This window comes from Mobula birostris, chromosome 13, assembly GCF_030028105.1.
Source record: "Mobula birostris isolate sMobBir1 chromosome 13, sMobBir1.hap1, whole genome shotgun sequence".
Taxonomy (NCBI): Eukaryota; Metazoa; Chordata; class Chondrichthyes; order Myliobatiformes; family Myliobatidae; genus Mobula; species Mobula birostris.
The window spans coordinates 22,877,737-22,891,985 of record NC_092382.1 but is presented as its reverse complement, the minus strand read 5'-3'; the positions used below and the strand labels follow the sequence as shown (position 1 = coordinate 22,891,985).

Sequence of the window (14,249 nt, the reverse complement as noted above, 5' to 3'; positions counted from 1 at the left end):
TCCAGCCTCTCGTTATAGCTCATGCGATCTAATCCAGGCAATATCCTGGTAAACCTCTTCAAAGCCCCAACATCCTTCCTAGAATGGGGGCAACCAGAACTGTATGAATTACTCCAGATGTGGTCTAACTAGTTTTATAAAGCTGCAACACAACTTCCCGACTTTTCAACTCAGTGCTTCAACTAATAAGGACAACCACGCCATTTGCCTTCTTAACCACCCGATCTAACTGTGCAGTCTCTTTCAGGGAGCGATGAACTTAGAGTCTAAAATCCCTCTGATCATCAACACTGTTCAGGGTTTTGCATTTAACAGTGTACTGTCTCTACATTCGAACTACAGGTCTGCCAAGATGATCTTCACCAATCAAATCTCACTGAGATTTCTCAGGTCCTGTTGAATTTATTGCCAAGTGCATAAGTACGGGAAGGTACAGGTACAGAGAAACATTGACTTGCAGCAGCATCACAGGCAGGTGCATTCAGATAACACACAGAACAGAAATTATACAATTCTCTGTCAGTAACAATATAGAAATATGTTTTACGTCATCCTGCTAACAGGACCAGAACAACAGGGGCTGAGCGGCGGCTCATCTCAGACGGTTCGGTGTGAAGGTCTCACATCTCGGACCGACCCCGGCAGATTCTGTCAAGGAAGCGAGGCGAGGCCGCCAGTTCGGGAAAGTTCATCCCCTCCCGCTTCAGGTTTCACCGATCACCTTGTGTTTCTCTCTCCCTTTCCCACCCCCACCTTTTATTCTCCAGTCCTGCCGAAGGGTTTCCACCTGTAACGTCCCAATTCACTCTCACTATGGAATGAGCAAAGTCACTTTAACCCTTTCTCCAGCAGGGAAACAGATAAAACCTATACCCTGATATAGGCGACACCACTTACATCTGATCCCGTAACCGGATGGTGTTCAGTGCGGTGCCGGGTAACCACAGTCTGACTTCCTGGATGAGCGATAATGGACCTGGATCAGAGTGCTTAAGCTGCACAGACAGGTCAGTCTGAGATGAGGCATAAATTGACATTTTCGGACTCCAATGGGTGCTAAATAACTCACACATCACCTGACAACAGATGACGGGCGCGCAAGGTTTCCCAAATGGTCTCATCGTGAGCCCGGGAGCGCGAGAGTAATGAGCTCCGCGAGAGCGCGCGTGTCGGGCAGTGGGCGGGGCGGTGAGCTGAGCTGGTGCGCGAGAGCCCCAGGGAGTCTGCACCGGGATTGACAGGGAACGGGGAGCGTGTCTCTCGGTCCGATACCGTGCTGTCCAGCACCCCGAGTTAGTCATAAATCCAAGCCCCTAACGCAGCTGGGGCACATAAATAACCCACAAAGCTGGACTAAAGATGCTGCCTGGCCTGCTGCGTACACCAGCAACTTTGATATGTTTGCGTAAGTAATTAATGTTTGTTTTCAGTTCAAATACATAAATAAAGTCCTATCTCCCTCCAATGCAATCATTATACCAGCTTACATTAATTAAATTGTCAGAGTTTTTTCTGGTCAGCGGACCAACATGCATAACCGGACCACACGGGCCCCTCAAAACTGCTGATGCAGATACTGACATCATTGCTGAACTGATCCAAAATTTCATCATGCATTCCCCATGTCCATCCCTGTAATACTTCAAACCCGCTGTTTATCAATAATCTCGGCCTTCGACAGAATCAAAGACTTAGCGTCCACTGGCGATAAACGAGAAGAGTTCAAATAGCTCACAATCGACACAGGAACAATAGATGTATTCGTCTGAAATAAGAAACTCTGAAAACGGAATGTGTGTCCGCTGTACAGCTCTCACACCCTTGCTTTGAAACAGGAGGCCATTGTTTTAGAACTGATCTTAATCTTTACCTAACCTGTGGAAAATGTAAATCATGCAAGCAGGAAACAGTTGGAACACAAAAGGCACCACAGCCAGAAGCGATTTCAAAAAAACAAAAATCTCCTTGATCGCTGATCCAATGCACAGACAACTCGGCGTTTGGACATAAAGATCGGAAATAAATATCAGAAGCTGAATTATTTCACCTTAATTCCCGAAGAATACTCTGATAGTGTGGATACGGTGTATCGTTTCTTACAAATAACCCCGGCCACCGCCCCACACGGATCTCTCGTAACCATGGTAACAGACACAACACTGGAGGAACTCAGCAGGTCAGGCAGCTCTATGGATGGGTGTAAACAGTCGACATTACGGACCGAGTCCCTTCATCAGGACTGGAATGGAAAGGGGAAGCGGGCAGATGATTGACTGATTTGGAAGGTGCGGTTTGTTGTTCTGTGAGACTCAGTGCTCAGGGTCTGCGAGCAAGCAGCAGCCTGTCCCGGCACATTCCTGAGAACAGGGAGCGGCCGTTAGACCCTGGCCGTTAGGCCATTTCTGTGGGTAGGTTATTAAACTGCACACAATACTCCAAATTAGGCCTCATAACCCTCTTAAATCATGCAATCTCCTGTACTGAATACTTTAATTTATGAAGGCCAATGTGCCAAAGATTTCTTCACTACCTTATTTAGTTGTGCCGCCACTTTCAATGGATTGTGGACCTGTATTCCCGGACGCCTTTATTCTACCGCACTCCTCAGTGCCCTACTGCTCACTGTGTAGTCCTATCCTGGTTGATCCTACCGAAGTGCAACAGCTGACAGGTCTGCATCCAATTCCATCTGACATTTCCCTCCTGATACAGATCCCGCTGCAAACCCTGATAGTCTTCAATCGCTGTCAAATACACCCTAAACCTTGGTGTCACCCACAAATTTGCTGATCCGGTTAATCTAATTATCATCGAGGTCATTGATATAGATGACAAACAACGGATGTCAGCACCGATCCCTGCGGAATTCCACCAGTCACAGGTCTCCAGTCAGAGCGGCAACCATCTGCTACCACTATTTGCCTTCCTCCTCCATGCCAACGTCTACTCCCATTTACTACCTCACCCTCAACACCAAGAGAATAAAATTTATTAATCAACACCCTATGCAGGACCTTGTCAAATGCCCATTTAGAAAATATCCAGTGCCTTTCCTTCATCAACTTTCCTGGTAACATTCCTCGTGCCTTCTTCAAAAAACTCAGTAAGATTGTCTAGAACACATGAAGTCATGTTGGATATCCTTAATCAGTCCTGTTTATTTAAATACTCCTATATCCCGTCCTTCCAAGGTCTTCCCACGACTGATGTCAGGCACACTGGCCTATAATTTCCTGGTTAATTTTGGAGCCTTTTTTAAACAGCAGATCAAAATTAGCTATCCTCCAATCTTCTGGTACTTCCCCTGTCTTTGAGCATAACATAAACATATCAGCTACGTCCCTGTAATTTCTGCATTCGCATCCATTGGGGTCCGATGGCTGAACTTCTTAGTCGCTGGGGATATATACACTCGAATTTGCCCAATATGCCAAACACTTACTCATTCATACTCTGTATAACATCCATGGCCTCACTTCTCCTTTGCCTCACTTCTATAGATTCTCTTCCTGAGTGAACACAGAAGCAAAAATCCACTTAAGAACTCCTCTATCTTTTTTTGCTCCATGCGTACATTACCATTCTAATAATCCAGATGATCAATTGTGCACCCTGCAATCTTTTGCTTTTAAAATATCGGTATAATCCCTCACCTTGTCTGCTAGGACAACCTTATGCCACCCGATAGCCATTCTTTCCTCAATGTTATCCTGTATTTCCTCGACTCTAAAAGTACCTCACATTTTTTCTACCTGCCTACACCTGTTATGCACCTATTTTTTTTCTATACCAGGGCCTTAATCTCTCTTGATAAACTGGTATATTTACCTTTTATTCGGACAGGCACATAAATACATTGAAGTCTACAAATTGTATCTTTCAAGGTTTCCCATTTACCAAGTATTCATTTGTCAGAATATAGCCAATTCACACTAGTCAGATTCTTTCTCATAACATCAAAATTGTTCTTTCTCCAATTCAGCATCTCAACCCATGGAGCAGAGCTATCGTTGTCCACACTTCCTTTGAATCTGATGACATTGTGATCACCGATACAAAGAATTTCCCTACACAGACTTCTGTTACATGTGTCCTGTCCCAGTCCCTAATGGGAGATCAAGAATCACACTTGAGTCTTTGGGACTTCAATGTACTGATTAACAAAACTTTTCTGAAGACATTTGTCAAATACATGAGTACATCTACTTAATTTACAGTATGAGAGTTCCAGTCCGTATGTGGAAGGTTAAAATCAAATTATAACCAATTATGTTTCTTGCAATTTTCTGTAATGTCTACTAATTTGTTCCTCTAAATCCCTCAGACTCTTGGGTGGTCTATAAGACAGACCCATTAACATGTTTAAACAATTTTAATTTCTCCGATCTACCCATAAGACCTCACTGGATGAGTTGCCCCATCTGTCCTTACTGCACACTGCTGTGACATTTTCCCTGAGTAGTGAAGCCACCCCTGCCCCTTTAATCCCTCATGCTCTGTCGTGTCTAAAACAACATAACCCCAGAAAATCGAGCTGCCAGTTCTCTGCAAGCCAGTCTCAATAATGGCAACAATATCATAATTCCATGTGTTGATCCATGACCCAAGCTCATCTGCCTTTGCTTCAATACTTGTTGCATTGAAATATAAGCAGCTCAGAACACGAGTCACAACATGGTTAACCTTCCATTCCTGACTCTGTCTGAGGTCTTAACAACATCTATTTGAGAAACTTGGATAGGTACATGGATGGGAGGGGATGGAGGGCAGGTCAATGGATCTGGACAGATTAACAGTTCGACAGGGAGATCAGGAACTGTGCACAGTAAAGCTCCCGGTGTGGGAAAGGGAGAATAGGAATCATTCGCAGTAAAGCAGCCGGTGTGGGATATGGAAACCAGGAATGGTGCACGATAATATCCAAAGACCGAGAATTGTTTGTGGAAAACCCCCGTGTGGGATTGGAGACTGGGAAACATACATAATAAACACCCCAGCTGTGGAATACCAAGACTGGGAACCACAATCTCAGGGTGGATTTGTTCAGTGACTTGTGATCAGCCATGACGAACATCCCTGACATTGTGGATGAATAAATATTTAATCCAATAATTCTGGCCTCCTCACCACCACTTCACCCTGCTCTCTTCTCCCTGCCTCTCCCTCACCCCTCCCAACTCGCCCCTTCTACTCACCACCCATCAACCTCGCCGTCCTTTCTCATCATCCCCCCTAGTGCTCACCCTCCTACCCCTCCGCACCCCACACCTTCAGCCCCAATCCCATCTCCCTCGCTGCTCTGTCGTTGACGTCATTCTCACTCGCCTGTCTTTCCTCGCCGCCCAACCCGGTCACAAATCCTCCTCAATGTACAGCCCACCGCCCCTCCCTACTCACTGATGATCTCACCCATCGCTCTCTCCTTGTCAACCTAGTCACACCCCTCCTTACTTGCTGCCCCCCTCACTCACCCATTCCTCTTCGATGCCTCCTGCACACCCCTCCTTCGACATCCCACTCACTCACCCCCTCATCGACAACATTTATTCCACCTTCCCCTCCTACTCTCCCTAACCCTATCTCCTACTATGTCACTCCCTCACTCTCCCCACCATTTACTCCTTCCACACTCTCGCTCCTCTCTCTCTCTGCCTCTTTCCTTCATCCTCTCTCCTAGTCCAATCCCCTCTCTCTACGCTTCCCATTACCCTCTCACCATCCATCCATCCCTCTCACTGCCCTTTCTTTCCCTCGCTGTACTTCTCCCCCTCTCTATCCCCTCGCGCTAGACCTCTAACCCTGCTTTCCCTCTCCCCACCTCACTCCCCCCTTTGTCCCTCTCCCCTTCTTTCCCTCCCCACATCTCACTCTCTTACTCCACCTCTCTCTTGCCCTCTCCCTTCATTCCCCATCTCTCTACTTCCCCCACACAATTTCAGCTTCCCCCTCTCCACCTTCCACACACTCACCCTGCCCTTCCCCTTACCCTCACGGTCTCCCCCTTGCACTCACCCTTACATCAACAGCAGTTAAACGTTTAGTGGGATCCGTGACTGGGAACACTGCAGGTTCCATACCCGAGGGTAATGTTCGTTAATTTAAAGAATGCCGCAGTTGGGAATGGCACAGACTGGTTTATTTGAAGGAATCTTGGAATTAAAAAAAAGCAACTGCGGATGATGAGAGCTGAGGTAAAAATAAAATTTTGTAAACTCACAGCAAACAGGGCAGTAACTGTAACTTGTAACGTTACGGGTTCGAGACCATAGGTCATGTTCTTTATATCACGTTAAGGGTTCTATCACTCTACCCTGCAGCAGAAATGGATAAATACAATATTAACAAACAACACACATCAAAGTTGCTGGTGAACGCAGCAGGCCAAGCAGCATCTGTAGGAAGAGGTGCAGTCGACGTTTCAGGCCGAGACCCTTCGTCAGGACCATACAATACAATATTAAAGTGACTTTGTTCACATCAGACTGAGAGTGATTTGTCGAACCGGTTCCATTTGATTTCAGCAGTTGTGAGGAACGTGTGTGTGGCAGTTTGCAATGTGTCAAAACGCTGTTGGACTATTCTTGGGGAATTACTGTGTGAACCATTCAACATTTGATATTTATCAAATGTTCCTGTTAAACGAAAGGACGGGGATGAAAAGACTCAAAAACATTAGAGATAGCCGGGAGGTGATAAACTTGATCAAGAAGGAAAAGGAAATGTATGTAAAGCTTCAGAGTTAGGATCAAACAGAACACATGAGCAGTATAAATACACCAGAAAATAACTAAAAAAGGGAATTACAAAAGCCAAGAGGGGTCATTAAAAATTCTTGGCAAGTTGGATTAAAGTGAATCATAAGCCATTCTATACATTCATCAAGAGCAGGGGAATAACTAGGAAGAGAACCTAATGCGTTCTCTTCAGTAATCATCTCGAATCACATCAGGCTGGCACCATCCCCAGCATTCACAAAACTGCATGTTATATTATATCAAAGAACACCTCACAAATAACTTCTTTGGAAAAGATCTCTAGTTCAGTTGATGACCTGAAGCATCATTGTGCCTATTTTAAAACACAGAAAGCAAAGCAACTTTGTCTATCAAAATGGAGGATGTAAAACAGTTCCACAAAATGGCAGTCTCCATTTCCAAGCACGAGGCAGGAGCAAAGACAACTGATCTGTCTGCTTCCATTGTCCTTGACCCATGAGACTTCGACATTTTCTTCCAGACTTTAAATCCACCATCATCAACAAATTGACAATAATGAGTTAAATTGTTCCCAATTATCACCATTCTGCATTGATATAAAATTACAGTGCCACAGTGTGTCCAAATATGTCTGTAGATCAACTGCTGAGATATTTATCAAATTAACATTATACAGACAGGCTGCAACAGGGACAGGAGTAAACGGTCCAGATGCACCGACCTCATAACACAGCCAAAACGGGTTCTCGCTAGATAGATAGATAGATAGATATACTTTATTAATCCTGGGGAAATTTGGTAATTTGGGTAACACAGCCAGACGGGTTCTCGCCCCACATAACCTCGCCCCTGAGATAATGAATTTGATTACTGGTGTCCCATTCTGTGCCCCATCCTGGGACACTGATGGCATTACTGGTGTCTGAAACCGAGCCCCATTTGGGTCTTTAAATAGCATTACAGTGCGCCATTCTGCACCCCATCATGGGACGCTGATGGCATTTATAGAGACCCTTACTGAGAATAATCCTGGGGCATCGTGGGAAAATGTTTGTGTTTCCATCGATTTTGGGAGAGAGAGGATGTGGTGGATGCAGTCGTCACAGAGAGTTACAAGGGATTTCAGCCACCCAGAACAACAGGAGTTGTATTCTATGAACGTCTCGGAGATGGGGTTGTTTTCGCTGCAGTTGGAAGTTTCCACATCCCTTAAGAGGCTAACAATTATACCAGTGCCCAGGAAAAGCAGTGTGAGTTGCATTAAAGACTATCGTCCACAGCAATCACAACTACTGTGATGAAATGCTTTGAGAGGTTTGGATGACGAGAGTTAGCTCTGCCTATCGCAATTTTCCTGTATCCGTAATAAGTCACAATGCGAACTCATCGGCTCATCACGAGGCTTGTTTCTCGACTAGAGCTCAGTGTGTAATGCAATTATTCTGACAGTTCTGATCAAAAATCTCAAACCCCTGGGACTTTCTGCCTCCCTCTGCAACTGGATCCTGGATTTCCTCACTGGAAAACTACAATCTGTGCGGATCGGAAATAACGACTGCACTTCGTTGACAATCAACACTGGTGCACCTCAAGGACTTATGCTTCGCCCACTGCACTACTCTCTCTGCACCCATGGCTGTGCGGCTCGCCTCAGCTCAAATGCCAGTGACAGATTTGCTAACGACACCGCTATTGTTGACAGATTTTCAGATGGCGAGAAGGCAAACAGGAGTGAAGTATATCACCTAGATGAGTGGTGCTGCAGCAACAACCTTGCACTCAACATCGGTAAGACCAACACTGTAACTGTGGGCTTCTGAACGGGTAAGATGAGGGCACAGACACACCAATCGTCATTGATCGGTCAGCAGTGGAAAAAGTGAGCGACTTCATGTTCCTGTGTGTCAACATCTCTGAGGATCTATCCAGTGGCCAGCGTATCGATGCAGTTACAAAGAATGCACGTCACAGACTATATTTCATTAGGACTTTGACGAGATTTGGGATGTGACCAAAGACTCGCAGATTTTACAGTTGTACCATAAAAATTGTCCTAACTGGCTGCACATCACTTGATATGGTGGGGTGGGGTAGTCAGGAATGTTGTCAATTCAGTCAGCTCCATCATGGGCAGTGGTCTCCGTAGCATCCAGGACATCGTCATGGAGCGATGCCTCAAAACAGCAGCATCAGTCATTAGGGATCTGCTTCACCAAGGACATGCCCTTTTCTCATTGGTATCACCAGGAAGGTGGTACAGGAGATTGAGGGCACACACTCAATGAGTCAGGAACCGTTTCCTTCCCTCTGCCAATTGATTTCTGAATTGACATGGAACCCATGAACCTACTTCACTGAATTCATTTTTGCAATAACTTATTTAATTTAACTTTTAGTAACAGATACTTACTGTAATACAGTTTCTTTCTATTATTATATATTGAATTGTACTGCTGTCACAAAGCCAATAATGTTGAAACATATGCCTATGATATGACACATCGTCCTGATGACTCTTCGGGGATTAATTCTGATTGGTCCATCGGGCTGAAGATCCACTTCCCATGTTCTTCTCCGTTCCCCAATAACAAACTGTGCAGATAGACAGACAAAGATCACATTCCCTATCCCTGGGACCCAATCACAGCCGCTGTGGGGCAGTAATGCCACTGCTCTGCTCGTTGGAGATGGGAAACCATCTTTTTCATTTCACTTTCCACACAGCCAGACTCTGGACATTGCCGATTTGGGGCTGTGTTCATAGGGATATCCCAGGCTTTTTGAAGCAGACTCACTCCACTGCCCTGAGAGGACACTTGCAGTGTGGACGGTGCTGCAGCAGCCCCGGGGACATCAGATCCTGGACTCAGACACTGGGCATTGGGCAACAGCACAACTGTATAATTTCATATTTCATAACTTTCATGGTTAGTTTCTCCCCGGAGCAGCGAAAGTATAACGTGCAAGAATGTTGTTGGTCAGTTATCAGACTGGGACAACGAGACAATTACTGCTCTAGGAAAAAGAGTAGTTACTTTACTGAATTAAAAATATATAGTTTAGTACAATTTAGCAAGACATTTGGCAGAGTCCCACATGGCAGATTAGTCAAGAAGGTCCAGGGGTTTGGCATTCAGGATGAGGTGGCAAACTGACTTCGACATTGGTTTCACGGGAGAGCCAGTAAGTGGTGGAAGATGGTTTGACTCTCTGACTGGAGACCAATGACTCGTGGAGTGCAGCGGGGTTCAGTGCTGGGTTCATTATTGCTCATCATCTCTGTCAACGATCTGGATGATTTAATTACTGCAATAGTTATAGAACATAGAATAGTACAGCACAGTACAGACCCTTCAGCCCACAATGTTGTGCCAACCCTCAAACCCTGCCTCCCAGATAAGCCCCTACCTTAAATTCCTCCATATACCTGTCTAGTGGTCTCTTAAACTTCACTAGTGTATCTGCCTCCACCACTGACTCAGGCAGTGCATTCCACGCACCAACCACTCTCTGAGTGAAATATCTTCCTCTAATATCCCCCTTGAACTTCCCACCCATTACCTTAAAGCCATGCCCTCTTGTATTAAGCAGTGGTGCCCTGGGGAAGAGGCACTGGCTATCCACTCTATCTATTCCTCTTATTATCTTGTACACCTCTATCATGCCTCCTGTCATCCTCCTTCTCTACAAAGAGTAAAGTCCTAGCTCCCTTAATCTCTGATCATAATCCATACTCTCTAAACCAGGCAGCATCCTGGTAAATCTCCTCTGTACCTTTTCCAATGCTTCCACATCCTTCCTATAGTGAGGCCACCAGAACTGGATACAGTACTCCAAGTGTGGCCTAACCAGAGTTTTATAGAGCTGCATCATTACATCACGACTCTTAAACTCTATCCCTCGACTTATGAAAGCTAACACCCCATAAGCTTTCTTAACTACTCTATCCACCTGTGAAGCAACTTTCAGGGATCTGTGGACATGTACCCCGAGATCCCTCTGCTCCTCCACACTACCAAGTATCCTGCCATTTACTTTGTACTCTGCCTTGGAGTTTGTCCTTCCAAAGTGTACCACCTCTCATTTCTTCGGGTTGAACTCCATCTGCCACTTCTCAGCCCACTTCTGCATCCTATCAATGTCTCTCTGCAATCTTTGACAATCCTCTACACTATCTACAACACCACCGACCTTTGTGTCATCTGCAAACTTACCAACCCACCCTTCTACCCCCACATCCAGGTCGTTAATAAAAATCAGGAAAAGAAGAGGTCCCAGAACAGATCCTTGTGGGACACCACTAGTCACAATCCCTCAATCTGAATGTACTCCCTCCACCATGACCCTCTGCCTTCTGCAGGCAAGCCAATTCTGAATCCACCTGGCCAAACTTCCCTGGATCCCATGCCTTCTGACTTTCTGAATAAGCCTACCGTGTGGAACCTTGTCAAATGCCTTACTAAAATCCATATAGATCACATCCACTGCACTACCCTCATCTACATGCTTGGTTACCTCCTCAAAGAACTATCAGGCTTGTTAGACATAATCTGCCCTTCACAAAGCCATGCTGACTGTCCCTGATCAGACCATGATTCTCTAAATGCCCATAGGTCCTATCTCTAAGAATTTTTTCCGACAGCTTTCCCACCACAGACGTAAGGCTCACTGGTCTATAATTACCTGGACTATCCCTACTACCTTTTTTGAACAAGGGGACAACATTCACCTCCCTCCAATCCTCCGGTACCATTCCTGTGGACAACAAGGATATAAAGATCCTAGCCAGAGGCTCAGCAATCTCTTCCCTTGTTTTTTGTTCAGCAACAGGTTATTTGCCTTGGTCCGTACTCATTAAATTAGTTTACAGTAACTCTGTAGTCAGAGCTTTTCTTGTGAACATACCAGGCAGAAATTGGCCACTCAGCCCATCGAACCTCCTGCCCCACGCAGTGAAATCATGGCTTTCATTCCACAATGCCCGCCTGCAGCTTTCTCTAACTGATCACAACTCCACCCACCCCCACCCCCCACTGTCTGCTGTGTCGAGACCTTGAACAGAATCAATGTCTTTGCTTCTAAAGGAAGCTGAGGACATCAGTTCGAAATACCCACAATAAACACAGTCACAATGAGAAAAACAACATGCATTCATCTGAAATGACAAGTTTTGGAAACAGAAGCCATGTTGGCTGAACGGCTTTTCGCACACTTGCTTTGAAATCGTAACCCCTGATTCAAGAAGTTTTTAACATTGACATAAATTGTGGAAAATCTCAACCGTGCAGACAGGAAAATGCAAGAACACAAATACCACAACCAACAGAAGAGACAAAATAGAGCGATTAACTTCTTGCAATACACACAAAATGCTGGAGGAACTCAGCAGGCCAGGCAGCATCTAGGAAAGGAGTCCTGGCCGAAGGGTTTCAGCCTGAAATGTCCACTGTTCACTCTTCTCCATAGACACTGCCTGGCCTGCTGAGTTTCTCCAGCATTTTGTGTGTGTTTCTCCGATTTCCAGCATCTGCAGCATTTTCTCTTGTTTGCGAATATCTTCTTGGTCACTGATCCAAAACATAGGTAACATGTTGACTGGAAATAAAGATCGGAAATAAATATCAGAAGCTGAATTATTCTCACCTTAATTCACCAAGAATGCTCAGTCTCAGTGTGGGTATGTTTTCATGTCATTTTCTTCTAACTTCATCCCAGACCATCAGGCCAGGGTCATTCAGTAGCTATGGGGGAGGGGCCGGTGTTGCTGTTCAGTGAGACTCACAACGCGATTTTCTGTGTACAAGCTGCTGCCTGTTTGCAAGGCAGATTCCAACTCGCACACATTCCTCAGAGCAGGGAGCGGCTTCTGTGCGGAAAACAAACAAATCGGTTTGATATTTTGCACTCACATTCAACTGTGAACAAAGCTAATTTAATACAGTATTTAAATACTTCTGTTACATGGGGAAAAACAATAAAAACACAATGGTATAGAAAAGAAAGTTCAGCAGTGTCTGCAGTCTGAATGTCTACTTGATAAAATTGCTATCAGTTTTTGAGAGTTTCCGTTATTTTACCTGAAACACCCATCTTCTGTACATATATCTGAATATATATATACACAAGTTAATTAAATAAGTCAATCTGGGGGAGGGGGGGAGAGAGGGGCGGGGGAGAGGGAGAAGTTGGATAGAGGGGGGATACCGAGTGTGAGAGCATTTGAACTGAGAGGGGAGTGTGGGAGAGGAATTTGACCTGTATTCACTCTATCCCATTGTTTGGTTTCTGATGCACCGATTGTACCAATGTCAGGTATACAGTTCCCTAAAATAGAGTAACATTTAGACAGTTCGATAGAGAATGCACTTGGCTTCATAGGAAAAGGCACTGAGTATCGGAGTTGAGAGGTTACGTCACAGTTACACAAGAGGTTGGTGTTGCCGCACTGTGCTTGGTTTTGGTCGCCCTGCAGTAGGAACAATGATATTGAGCTGGAAGGAAGGCAGAGAGAGATTTAAACATACTTTTTTCTCAACAACTTCAATTCCCAAGCCCTGACCATCACATTTTCACCCTGGATGTCCAGTACCTATACACGTCTATTCCCCTGTCAAGAAGATATTTGCTTCTTTCTCCACGAAAGTACCAACCAGCCTCCTCCGTCTGGCAGAACTGGTCCTCACCCTTAACAAGTTCTCCTCTGGCTGCTCTCATTATTTCCAGAATTGAGGGTTAGCCATTGGCACCTGCATGGCCCTCAGCTCTCCATGCTTTTTGTTGGCTACGTAGAACAGTCCATGTTCCAACCCCTTTCAGATAATGTTTCTTTCATTACATTGTCACAAAAACAAAGGAGCTGATTGTGGACGACAGGAGGAATGGAGACAGGCTAACCCCTATTGACATCAGTGGATCTGGGGTTGAGAGGGTGAACTGCTTTAAGTTCCTCGGTATAAACATCACCGAGGATCTGACGTGATCTGTATACACCGGCTGTGTGGTGAGAAAGGCACAACAGCACCTCTTTCACCTCAGATGGTTGAAGAAGTTTGGTATGGGCCCCCAAATCCTAGGAACTTTCTACAGGGACACAATTGAGAGCATCCTGACTGGCTGCATCACTGCCTGGTATGGGAACTGTACTTCCCTTAATCGCAGGAACCTGCAGAGAGTGGTGCGGACAGCCCAGCGCATCTGTAGATGTGAACTTCCTACTATAAAGGACATTTAAAAAGGCAGGTGTGTAAAAAGGGCCCGAAGGATCATTGGGGACCCGAATCACCCCAGCCACAAACTATTCCAGCTGCTACCATCCGGGAAACGGTACCGCAGCATAAAAGCCAGGACCAACAGGCTCCAGGACAGCTTCTTCCACCAGGCCATCAGGCTGCTTAATTCATGCGGACACAACTGTATTTCTATGTTATATTATTGTACATATTTATTATAAATTACTATAAATTGCTCATTGCACATTTAGACAGAGACGCGATGTAAACATTTTTACTCCTCATGTATATGAAGGATGTAAGT

The 14,249-nt window shown here is 45.2% G+C and overlaps 1 protein-coding gene across 1 annotated transcript in view; it reads right to left on the bottom strand.

The window, feature by feature from the left end:
- Positions 1 to 14,249, bottom strand: part of LOC140208575 (NACHT, LRR and PYD domains-containing protein 3-like) — a 129,037-nt gene that overhangs the window by 97,942 nt on the left and 16,846 nt on the right. The window contains exon 2 of the mRNA XM_072277331.1: positions 12,360 to 12,582. The gene's annotated coding sequence lies outside the window, so the exon portion shown is untranslated. The remainder of the gene's footprint in view (positions 1 to 12,359; positions 12,583 to 14,249) is intronic.